A 12,752-nucleotide genomic window follows, 5' to 3' on the forward strand; every position below is an offset into this window, starting at 1 on the left:
TCTGGCACAGTAAGGCAGCAACTCTACCGCTGTGCCACCATACTGCCACACCAGCATTTGCACGATGTGAAATGTATCCTCAGGGGGCAGGTCTTTAGTTGATGTTCATTTCTGAGGCCAAGGAAAGGAAATCCCATGCATGTTATCTGGTCGCCACCATCTTCTCCACATTTTTGCAATAGGGGAAGAAGTAAAAGCTGGGCGATATACCTTTTGACATGGCTGTAAATAGTGAACGTAGCCGGAAGCCTGTTGGGGAGAAGAAGATAACATATAAGACTGTCACCATCAGTCTCTTGCAGATCAACTAGTCAGGCAGAAGAGGAGATGTGTGTGTGTGTGTGTGTGTGTGTGTGTGTGTGTGTGTGTGTGTGTGTGTGTGTGTGTGTGTGTGTGTGTGTGTGTGTGTGTGTGTGTGTGTGTGTGTGTGTGTGTGTGTGTGTGTGTGTGTGTGTGTGTGTGTGTGTGTGTGTGTGTGTGTGTGTGGAGACTTATTTCAACAGTGCTGCACAGAGGGCATCCATGCAACAGCAACACCATCCATCTTCAACGTTATGTCGCAGCTTATATCATGAAGCTGAATGCAGCAGTGAATTCTTATGCCTCTGGCTGATTTTCAGGAATGCAGACAGGGTATGTATCTTATCGTTCAGTGCTATGAAGCCATTTCAAGGAGATCTCAGTCCTTCAACATCAATGTGGCAGATCTGAGAACATTATTAATTTCTGTCAAATTCCCAGCTTTAACATGATGATTGGGGCAGTTGATGGGATTCACATTGCACTCAAAATGCCAGATGAAGAGCTAGCCATGTAAACTGCATTGGTGTTAACTTGTTTGGGCAGCTTACACCCCAGCAGTATGAATATTGACTTCTCCAAGTTCAAGTAACCCTTGCTTTCCCTCTCTCTCCATCCCTCCCCCATCCTAGTTCTCCGAATTTAGCTCTGCTTGCTTTAGATCATTGTTAGCAAGGAGAAGGTGTCTACATTGTCCTTGAACTTTACCTCTTTTGATCTCATTTTCACACACTTTACCCTTCCTTATCTCTGTGTCTCCCTCTCCCCTGACTCTCAGTCTGAAGAAGGGTCTCGCCCCGAAACGTCACCCATTAAGCTTCTATCCAGAGATGCTGCCTGTCCCGCTCCACTGTCCCGTTGAGTTACTCCAGCATTTTGTGTCTATCAACTCTCTAAATATACAGCTACCCTGAGATGTGTAGGTAACCGGCGTTCACTGTGGGTTTACAGGCGATTCGTCTGTCCTTCATCTGGTGTTATGTAATGGATGCAAGGGATCTGTCCAGAATATGGCAAGTGTGTGAAAATGAGATAAAAAGAGGTGATGTTCAAAGAAAATATAGATACCTTTTCCAAGCTAACAATGATCTAAAGCAAACAGAGCTAAAATGTAATCAGGGACAGTCAGACTGGTCAGAGAACTGGGAGGGGGAGGGACAGAAAGAGAGATAAAGAAAGCACAGAGCGCTGGGGTGTAGGATGCCCAGGCGAATTGACACCAGTGCAGCCAGTGCAGGAGAAAGCCTTGTGTGTGCTGCATCTTCCAATGAAGGGGAAGAGATTGCAGATTTTGATAGTGTACCTTTAAGGGTGATGTCATAGCAAAAGTAAACCAGCAAAAGTAAGCAAGCATCATTGAGAACAGTCTTGTCCAAGTTGATGCCGGCAAATCTTAGATGGCGGTTGGTGAGATTGGTGGTCAGAGGCTAGCAATTGGACAGGTTGTTGGAAGCGATGAACATTACTGATGCCAGTGGGATGTGGGGTTTGAACAAAATGTTGCAATCTGTTTAGAAAACATTAAGCAGTGCCCTTTCAAAGATTAAGGTCACGCTGTTTCTCAGACTCGGTGTGTAGAATAATTTGGCCCCAAAACTGCATTGTAGTTTATACAGCGGGTTCATTGACAGTGTAAAGCTTGCTCAAGGAAACCTCACCCACCATTGGAGGGACCTATAGTCCTCCTTCAATTGCACCCCTTCTCCACAACTAGCTGCCTTCAGTAACTTTCACCGATTCAAGATCCTGACATTTATTCCTTCTAAGGCAAATACATTAAGGCAAATACATTTAAAATCAATTAAAATACTGACAATTTCTATTACATGAGGATCCATGCCACCTTGGCACCTGCAGTGAGTGAGATATTATCTAGCAAACTGCCTTTTCCCCACTACTTTGCTGATAAGTGTGAGGAGGCTTTTAGCACGGTTATGGGCTGGTTTAAAGGGTCCCTGACTTTTGTGGCTGAATGTAACTGGACAATTTTTCACACTTTTTTCCGAGATGTTTATCATAAGCCCCAAGAAATAGACTTTTGCCTGTCTCCGTTAACCTAAGTAATGAAGATCGACCATCTATCGATTTTCAACGTAGACCCATAGTCCATTACATCACTTATATCCTGATGAAATTTTGAGAAACCATTACATTTTAACATATCTTGATTATTGTTATCAAATCAATGAATCAATTAATCATTTATCATTTAAAGGCTATAAGTGAACTATATTTAAAGTTAATCTGCTGATGTCACAGTTGTGTAAAAAAAAAACAAGGTATGACAGATACAATATTCAAAAGCACATTTGATTATGACTTAAGGACATTATCAGGAACTAGAATATACGTAAAACAGTCCAGCGTTAGAACAGGCCCTTCAACCCCAGATGATGTTAACCACGACAGCAATCAAACCACTTGCATATGGTCTATGTTGCTCAATTAACTGCTTGATCATCTGCACATCTAAAAGTCTTAAATATTGCTATCATAATCTGCTTCCACCATTTTATCTGGCAGCACTTTGCAGACCCATACAACTCTCTGTGTAAAGATCTTACCTCGATAATTCTACTTTAAATATTCTCCCTCCCAGCATGGCCCTTCAGCCCACCTTATTCATGTCAATCAAGTTGTATTATGAGATAGATAGACCCATTGGGCGCATCCCCTTAAACCCACGTGGTCGTGGAGTGAATGTACAAACCCCGTACAGACAGAATCTATAGTTAGGATTGATCCCGGGTCTCCGGCGCTGTAAGACTGCAACTCTATTGGTGCAGATTAAACTCCATCTGTCACTTTTCTACCCATGTTTCCATCTAGTCTATATCCTGCTGAATCCTTTGACAATCCTCCTCACTATTCACAATTCTGCTGATTTTTGTGTCGTCTGCAACACCATACCAGCCTATTGGGCTGAGAGATGGCAGATGGAGTTTAATGCTGATAAATGTGAGGTGCTACACCTTGGCAGGACAAATCAAAATAGGACATACATGGTAAATGGAAATAAATGGAATTGAAGAATACAGTTGAACAGAGGGATCTGGGAATAACTGTGCATGGTTCCTTGAAGGTGGAATCTCATATAGATAGGGTGGTAAAGAAGGCTTTTGGTATGCTAGCCTTTATAAATCAGAGCATTGAGTATAAAAGCTGGGATGTTAAAATTGTACAAGGCATTGGTGAGACCAAATCTGGAGTATGGTGTACAATTTTGGTCGCCCAATTATAGGAAGGATGTCAACAAAATAGAGAGAGTACAGAGGAGATTTACTAGAATGTTGCCTGGGTTTCAACAACTAAGTTACAGAGAAAGGTTGAATAAGTTAGGTCTTTATTCTCTGGAGCGCAGAAAGTTAAGGGGGGGGACTTGATAGAGGTCTTTAAAATGATGAGAGGGATAGACAGAGTTGATGTGGATCAGCTTTTCCCTTTGAAAATAGGGAAGATTCAAACAAGAGGACATGACTTCAGAATTAAGGGACAGAAGTTTAGGGGTAATATGAGGGGGAACTTCTTTACTCAGAGAGTGGTAGCGGTGTGGAATGAGCTTCCAGTGGAAGTGGTGGAGGCAGGTTCGTTGGTATCATTTAAAAATAAATTGGATAGGCATATGGATGAGAAGGGAATGGAGGGTTATGGTATGAATGCAGGCAGGTGGGACTAAGGAAAAAAAAATTTGTTCGGCACGGACTTGTAGGGCCGAGATGGCCTGTTTCCGTGCTGTAATTGTTATATGGTTATATGGTTATTGACAATTTTGTGTAGGAAGGAACTGCAGATGCTGATTTCCACCAAAGATAAACACAAAATATTGGAGCAACTCAGCAATTCAACAGGCAGTTGCTTTGGATAGAAGGAATGGGTGACGTTTTGGGTTGAGACCCTTCTTCAGACTCCCAGTCTCATCCAGAGATGCTGCCTGTTCCACTGAGTTACTCCAGCATTTTGTGTCTATCTACCTGCAATTGTGTCCGAATAACTTACCTGAATCAGTTATCACAAATAAAAGAGGTCCCAGCACTAATCTCTGTGGGACACCACTGGTCACAAACCTCCACACAAGTGGTCGACCTACAGTATCTAGACTAAAATGCTCATTGCATAAGAGACCGAACAAAAACACCACGATTAGACTAATTTCCTTCAACATGAAAGCCATATTTGTTTAGTTAACGGCATAATTGTGCTTGCATTAGCATTTTTGTGTAGATAAACCTATCCTTATCAGTGCTGAAGTGTTATGTGATTGACTTTTTTTTTAAATGTAGCATTTTGTTAGCATGTAAACACTGCAATATTTGTTGTTGTTCAACTTCATTGAAAGTAAATGAGTTCCATTCTGATTTGGCTTTGATATTTCAGAAATACAAATCGTATGTTTGAATACTCTTGAAATGAAACTCTGTACAATGAAGACAAATAGGATTGTTAAATCACATGCAAACCTGCATTGCCTGATAAAGTGGATTTATATTTTGGAGTGTAATGAAAGATGACATCTAGTTAGAACATATGCTTGCAACATATCTTCTCAAAAGCTGGGTAAAGCTGCAATTTCTACAGGGAATAATGTATTTACTAAAAGTGAAAATTTAATTCTGCGCTGTCAATAGGTTTTGCTGAGAAATGTTGGTAGCCCCATGCAAAACTGCTAACACTTCCTTCCGTGATTGCCAGGAACTCAAGGAATTTTGCACAAGTATAATGGACTCTGAAATCCTAGTGACATGTTTATTTGCCATTTTCCCAAATGCACAACATTATACATCTTCTTATGGCGTCCAGGTGCAGAATTTCAAATTCCATCTATGGAGCGAAGGAAATCTGCATGTTGAATGGTTCTAGTTGATGCACTCCATCATTTCAATGGATAGGAATAACTGAAAAGGTGATGGACAAAGCTGGGGTAAGGTGAGAGGTTTACAAATAATTCAATTAATTAAAATATATATTTCTCTTCAATTGATTTTTTTTCTCCATTTTTGTATGTAAGTATTTTGAATGTTTTTAATAGGGGTAACTATTTGTTTGTGAAAGTCAGAGACAAGTTAGGCTGAAACCCTTCTTCAGACCGAAACGTTGCCTATTTCCTTCACTCCAAAGACGCTGAGTTTCTCCAGCACTTTTGTCTACCTTCGATTTTCCAGCATCTGCAGTTCCTTCTTAGACACGTTAGGCTATCAGTCGCTTGGAAAAGCAGAAAACTCTGTGGATTGTAAGACTTGAAGAGATGACAAAGAAATTGAATTGTAAACTAGTTTGAGAATTTAAAAAATGTTTTTTTGCCAGATGGGGAGCCAATACAGATTAATGGACCTGGCTAATGTAAAACAATATGTCAAAACGTTGTGGATGTATTCAAGTTAAGGGTAGAAGGTCTAAGGACTAAGTAATGTACTGGAGGACATTAGAATGATCAAGTCAAATGATTATTTACTGTTTAAACAATAGCTTGCTTGCCGTAGGGACATGTCGCTAGAATTCCAGTTGTTGTGTTAAAGCTGTTATCAGCATTTTTACAACATCTTGAAAAGTATCGGTGTTGCAGATCTGACTTTTTGCAACATGTTTAGTTGTCAATTTAAATGTGAATACAAGCAGTTTAAGATATTTTGCAGGATTTTTTTGTCAAGGCTGCTGGTGGGGTCAACAAAATATTCTGGCATTGTTTTTGCAACTTTCTGGACAATTTACACACGAATGACTGAGCATAAGTAAGTAACTTGGAAGGACAGCAAATCTAAGCCATTGTACCTTGCCTGAATATGAATGCATGGCAAAATAGCAGGGCTACCTAATAAACATGAATTTTGATATATTTTCTCAGGGGTACTCTATGCACTTTATTATTCTCATATGTCGATTATAAACGATGTAAAAAAAAACATTGCCTACCCTATTATTTCTGTATGTTTATGCATTTTTAATGTAGAACCAGGTAACTCCTGTTCTTTTGACCTAATAAAGTCACTTTGCTTGCTCCACGATAATAGTCCAGCAACACCTAACTACATAGTGCTTTCTATTATATATCAAGTTTATCTTTGACTGCCCAACTTCCACCCATGATTAGTTTCAGCCACAGTCTCTATTTCCTTTTAGTCACACTCGCTATTTTTTTCGCATCACCTTTCCAAGTTCATGACTGCCATCCATGTTCAGTCCATTACTGACTCTCATTATCACTTCAGTTTATCGCTAACATTTTGAGTCTGACCCAATCCTTGACTATTCCCTCTGGCTATTTCCAATACACACTATTGTCAACAGCTCATTCCACAGGTGCAGTCTGTACTTTGTTCCAATTTGAGTCCTGTCTGCAGGCAATCTCACTCCTTCACTGCAATTGAAAGCCAGTCCCAGTGCCCAAATCTCATATTGCCTGTTCTGGTCCATGACTCTAATCTGAAATTACCTGCTACTTCACTACCCATCTCAACAATATACCTTTGACATTGTTGTCCCTTAAGGTTATACAAGTACGTTGTGTGGATGACTTTATTTCACAAGATAAGGTGAAATCCTGGCAGCAAAATTCTTCTTCATTTTTTAAAATTGACATTTCACGAGATTAGCTTTATTAAAAGAAATGTGTAATCAACATTTTAATTGCAAGAGCCGACTTTACACCTCATTTATATTTGAATCTCAAGGCTGAGTCTTACACATTGTCATATATTGTGACATTTAATGCTGTAGTATTGTTTTGTACAGTATGTAGAATATTGCATATCAATAAAGTTGGAATGGTATTTCTTATTATGTTTTGCATTACTTGAATGCCCAGAAATGTATGCAACAATGGGATTATTTTAATTTGTTTTTTTTTAAATATTTGAAATGTATTAACGAAACAAAAAATGTAGTATTAAAGCGCACAAGAAGGAAGTGAGATGGATATCTATCCACAGGTGCTTATGTCAACTTAAAAATAAAGTTATGGCTATGCATTGCAGTCCACTTCTGAAATTCAGTTTTATTAAAATTAATGGAATTCAGTAGTACAGTAATATACAATATCCAAATTTAGTGCATACATTTATTGTGTATATAAAATACACCTAAAACTGCTTTTGTATATTCATTGATCAATTTTCTACAGACATTCCTATACATTCTAACTAATGTAAAATTTTCCAACAGCAAACCCAATTTTGGATGTAATTCAATGTAAATAATTATTTAGTTTTGTTGCTTCCATTTTTAAATGAATTCATTGATCATTTTAAATGCAGTAACTGGATGGCATTTCATGAATGCTGATGAAAATTTTTGGTTTAACAGTAAATATATCTATTCCTTCAACACTGAGTAAACTGATTCACAATCTATTTTAGAGGTGTGCTAAATTATTCAGTCATTTTATTTGTTCTATATTTAAGTAAGTGAAATACTTATTGATATCCAAATATTTTTAAATTAGCCTGACAATGCTCTTTTATTAATAGAATAGAATGTTGTTTGAAGAGCAGTAATGAATTAACTGAATCATTTGCATGTTGTAGTTTTTTTTAATTATAGTTAGAAATGAAATTAACATAGATGAATCTCACTAAATGGGAGGAGATACAGTACAACACTAAATAGTTACAGGTTAGTGATTTGATTATAAAATAAAGTTTATTGTAAAGGCGGCACATTAGCACAGTGGTAGAGTTACCGCCTGACAGCGCCAGCGACCCGGGTTTATTACTGACTACGGATGCTGTCTGTATGGAGTTTGTACCTGTGGCCACGTGGGTTTTCTACGGGTGCTTTGCTTTCCTCCCATACTCCAAAGCCGTACAGGTTTGTAGGTCAATTGGCTATGGTAAAATTGTAAATTTTTCCTGATGTGCAGGATAGTGTTAGTGTACGAGGTGATTGTTAGTCGGCGCTGACTCGATGGAGCGCGGGGCTTGTTTCTGCGCTGTCTCTATAAAGTCTAAAGCAATGCAAAATTAACCCAAGAGAGTTTGACCTGAGATACATGTATGCTCCTTGTTACCACGATTGAAACTCCAACTCAACACCAACTGCTTAGGTTATCACTGGTGCTATTCACAAGATTCTGGAGCCACTGACAGCATCTGACAGTAATTTATGCTAATTGAACTCAGAAATGCATCTCTTAAAGGGAAGGTTCAAACATTGCCTTAAATTAGGGCACAGACTCTGGACAGTCAGATGAAACTATGGTAAATGCCATCGTTTTTGGATGCTTCTCATGTTGTCCGAGTCAAAATGATTGAATTATGTCCCATATGATTAGGCCAAGAAAGCAGGTCAAATTTCCTTTGGGTAGAAGTTGATGATCAAAGCCAATCCCAGGTTTGGAGACAGGGAACGGATACAGCAACAGGGAAGGTTTAACAACTTCACCCACGTGGTGAAGATCATTTCAGCAGATTATCTTATCAACTACTTGTACCACTTGCATCCCCACTGCTCAATGCTATACAACATCTGCATTCCCAATCAACAATCTCTATCTATCACAACTCCTATATATCCCGCAATGCCATCACACAATTATCTCCACTGCTCACACCTTCATCTCATTGTTTGCACACACTTCTGATTTTAAACTTTTGTAGTTGCATCACGTAGATGTAATCAGCACACTTGCTAACACATCAAGTTCAAGTTCCATTTATTGTCACATGCATCAATTGGTGCAGTGAGATTTGAGTTACCATACAGCCATACGAATAAAAAGAACACAATACATAATAGAATTTAACTTGAACATCCCCACACAGAGGAATCAAGGTTTCCCACTGTGAGGGAAGGCAATAAAGTTCAGTCATCTCTACATCTTTCAGGAGAAGGTGAACCACAATTGTCACCACCTGTAAATACACTCCCCTTAGCTGACCCCCCCTTAGTCTAGTTCAGAAAGAAACACTGAGTCAAGCACTGGAACACTAAACTTTATTTCTGAATGAACAACAAATCCTCCTATACGATACCTAGACCACTGCAGGTTTGATCCTTGTCTCTGCCTGGTCAAACCCTTCAGCCTCATGCAAGCAGACACTACCAAATGGTCACACAGTCCCAAGCACCCTTCCAGAAGATTGACACCAATCCAAATGGGGGCTACCTTTTATAGGTCAACAAACCCTGAGGGGCTGAACTACATTGGGGTGGTTCCCCTTACAAGCCAATTACACATATCGATTACATTTAAGTATTATTGACAGTTCCCCAAACCAATTACAAAGAGTCCCAAACAATGTTTCTCAAGAAGCTTCCGGAAAGAAGTTAGTTAACTGAATAATGCAACATTTACCCTGGCAGTACAAACAATTCAACCAGGGCTTCACACTTCAGCCAATCTCCAAACAGCGGGGCAACTGTCTTGCAACATCATTTACATTAGTTACAATCCAATCAAACCCATGCATCTACAACACCTTAGTTTCTCTGCAAAAGTCCTCATACATACTATCAATTGCTAAGACAGCTGGACATTCCTTATCTGGTGCATTGATCTGGGACCTAGACATACTGGCACCAGCTTGCAGCTTGAGGCTTCTCACAGAAAAGAGCCACCAAGCCTTGCAAATGCATGAATCCTTTGCTTTATATTAGCTCTATTTTAGCTCTATTTTAGCCAGGATTTACTCACCCACAATAGAGCACCAGTGTGTCTAAGGCTTAGCGGTCTGAAGGAGAGAGTATTCAGCATGATTGGGGCAGATAACACAGAGCTGGCCTGTGAAGGTGCACAGTATGTTGTAGTTGAAGACATCTAATCCTTTCTCTTTCAGCCCACAGCCTCCTCCTCCTCTGCTTCATAATATGTGGCTGCTTTAAGAATATAAGAATGAAACAGCCTTAGAAATAGAAGCAGGCGTTAGCCATTTGACCACACACGATTGCTCTAATAGACAAAAATATCACGGCTCATCATTTTTTCAATGCAATTCACATATTGCATTGAATAAATTCACACAATGCAATTCCTGCTCAATTCACATATACTTTTATTTATGTCCAAAAATTTAAATCAACCTGCACAGCCCTACTCCTACTTTGGCAATGCCAGACTAAGAACTACCTCTTGTACCACCATAGACTTGCTTTCTGATGGTATTTTCATTGTCTTGCTGAATTTACATGTAATTTATATATAATTCATATTTATGTGCATTGTCCGAGTCTAAATGTATGTCATGCTGCTGCAAGTAAGATTTTCATTGTACCCGAGTACTTGTGCATATGACAATAAACTCAACTTGACTTGACTAGGATACCGTCACATTCTTGCTATCAAATGGATAACAAGGATTATTGAGGCATCACTGATTTTGTAGGGTACAAATCATCCAATGTGTTCTCAGCATGATGACATTCAGGATGGCACCATCCCATTCCACCTGTCCCTGCTAGCCCAGACAACTGCACCCATGGCTGCCTACAACTGAGCAGTCAAGCTTTGTTATGGTCATTGCCATACTTCATAGCCCACTGCTGCCACGTCCATTACAAAGTAGGAGCCTTCCTTCATCTTGACTTTGCTGCCTCTGGAGGAGGAACTGCTACAACATAACAGGACTGACAAAGTGAGTCACACCGCTAATTGGAAGAGCATATTTTGCATGGGTAGTTTACACCCCAGCGGTATGAACATTGACTTCTCCAATTTCAGGTAGTTCTTGCTTTCTCCTTCCTTCCCCTCCCCTTCCCAGGTCTCCCAAAGCCTACTGTCTCCGCGTCTTCCTTTCTTTTTCCCGCCCCCCCACCCCCAACATCAGTCTGAAGAAGGGTCTCGACCCTAAACGTCGTATATTCCTTTGCTCCATAGATGCTGTCTCACCCTCTGAGCTTCTCCAGCATTTTTGTCTGCCTTCGATTTTTCCAGCAGCTGCAGTTCTTTCTTAAACAAGGCATCAAGCCAGATCACTTATAGTGATTAATTGCTATTTATATTTTTGTTTTGCTTGATTGGAAGCATATATTACCTTTGGAGCATTAATTTACATTGACTTTAATTTAATTATTTTTTTCAAACTCATACCAAGATAAAACAAAACGATATAATACAACACAGGAACAGGCCCTTCGGCCACTATGTCTGTGCCGAACATGATACCAAGTTAAACTCATCCCTTTGGTTTCCGTGTGATCCAAATACCACCATTCCTTACACATTCACATGTCTGTGTAAATGCCTCTTGAGTGTCACTAGGTTTAGGTTTATTATTGTCACATGTCCTGAGGTAGAGTGAAAAGCTTTGTATTGTACCCTATCCTAACCGATCAAATATACTATGTACAAATACAATCAAGGCAAACTCAAGTGCAGTGAATAGACAAAGCAGAAGGTACAGAGTGCAGAATATTTTTTACAGGATTGTACTGCATCAATTCCATAGACAAAGTCCAATGTCCACAATGGGGTAGAGGTGAATGGGTGAATTACCCTAGATAATGGAAAGATCATTCAGAAGCCTAAAGAAAAAAGGGAAGAAGCTGTTCCTGAATTTACCTTATTTGCTTCTTCCACGAGGCTTGGCAGCATGTTCCAGGCACCTACCGTGCTCTATAAATGCATTTGTATTACTTCAACCTTTAGTTTATTCTACTGGCAGGAAATGATATGGACCATTGTGTAATAAGGGTTCAAAAAGTCTAAAACTGTAGTTAAATCTAGTTGTACTGTCACAGTTTAAAGGAAATAAATAGTGAAAAACCACAAATGAAATGGCTCTAAACACAGGAAGGGGAAAGAAAAGTCATAATGCAGCTCTGACAGCAGAACATCCATCACCATATTGTCTTACTGTGACAACGGGGTGATATCAAGGAGATGGTCATTTATGTATGGAATCAGTCACTGTCTTTCGAACCATAGAACAGGCAGATTAAATTGGACTTGCTTTAAAACCAATTCACTTGACAAAATCCGTTACTTGACAAAATCCATCATGAAAATGTGTAGCAAATTCAGAAAACTAACAAGTGAAAGGATTTATTTTAATAAAAATCAGAGCCCTGTAGTTCACTGAGACATCTTGGGGTATGTCCAAGGAAATGGAATCATAAGCCTAGCTTATATCTGAAGGGCATTGCACTTAGTCCTGATCATGTTATGTTATGTTTTGTTTTGTTTTTCCAGCCAGAATTCGTGGTTCTATAATAAGTACTGAAAAGTCCCTGATTTCAAAAAAAAAATCTCATTGCTGTCCAAATATTACTGACCTGATTTCCATTGATTTTCTGAAAATAAAGCAAGCAACATCTGTATTAAGATCTTTTTATTTGATCAGCAATAGTTTTCCAATAGCTGATGTCCTGTCGGGTGTTCCATGAGTAAAGGGAGAAATAAATAGCCTGTTAAATACCTTGCGGTAACACAGTATATACTCGTTCTGAATAAAAAATGTACAAAAATATATATAGTTCTTGGCCATGTGCATTAAACATTGTACATAGTGACAGCTGGGTGTTTT

This window comes from Leucoraja erinacea, chromosome 22 (genome assembly GCF_028641065.1).
Source record: "Leucoraja erinacea ecotype New England chromosome 22, Leri_hhj_1, whole genome shotgun sequence".
In the NCBI taxonomy this organism is placed as follows: Eukaryota; Metazoa; Chordata; class Chondrichthyes; order Rajiformes; family Rajidae; genus Leucoraja; species Leucoraja erinaceus.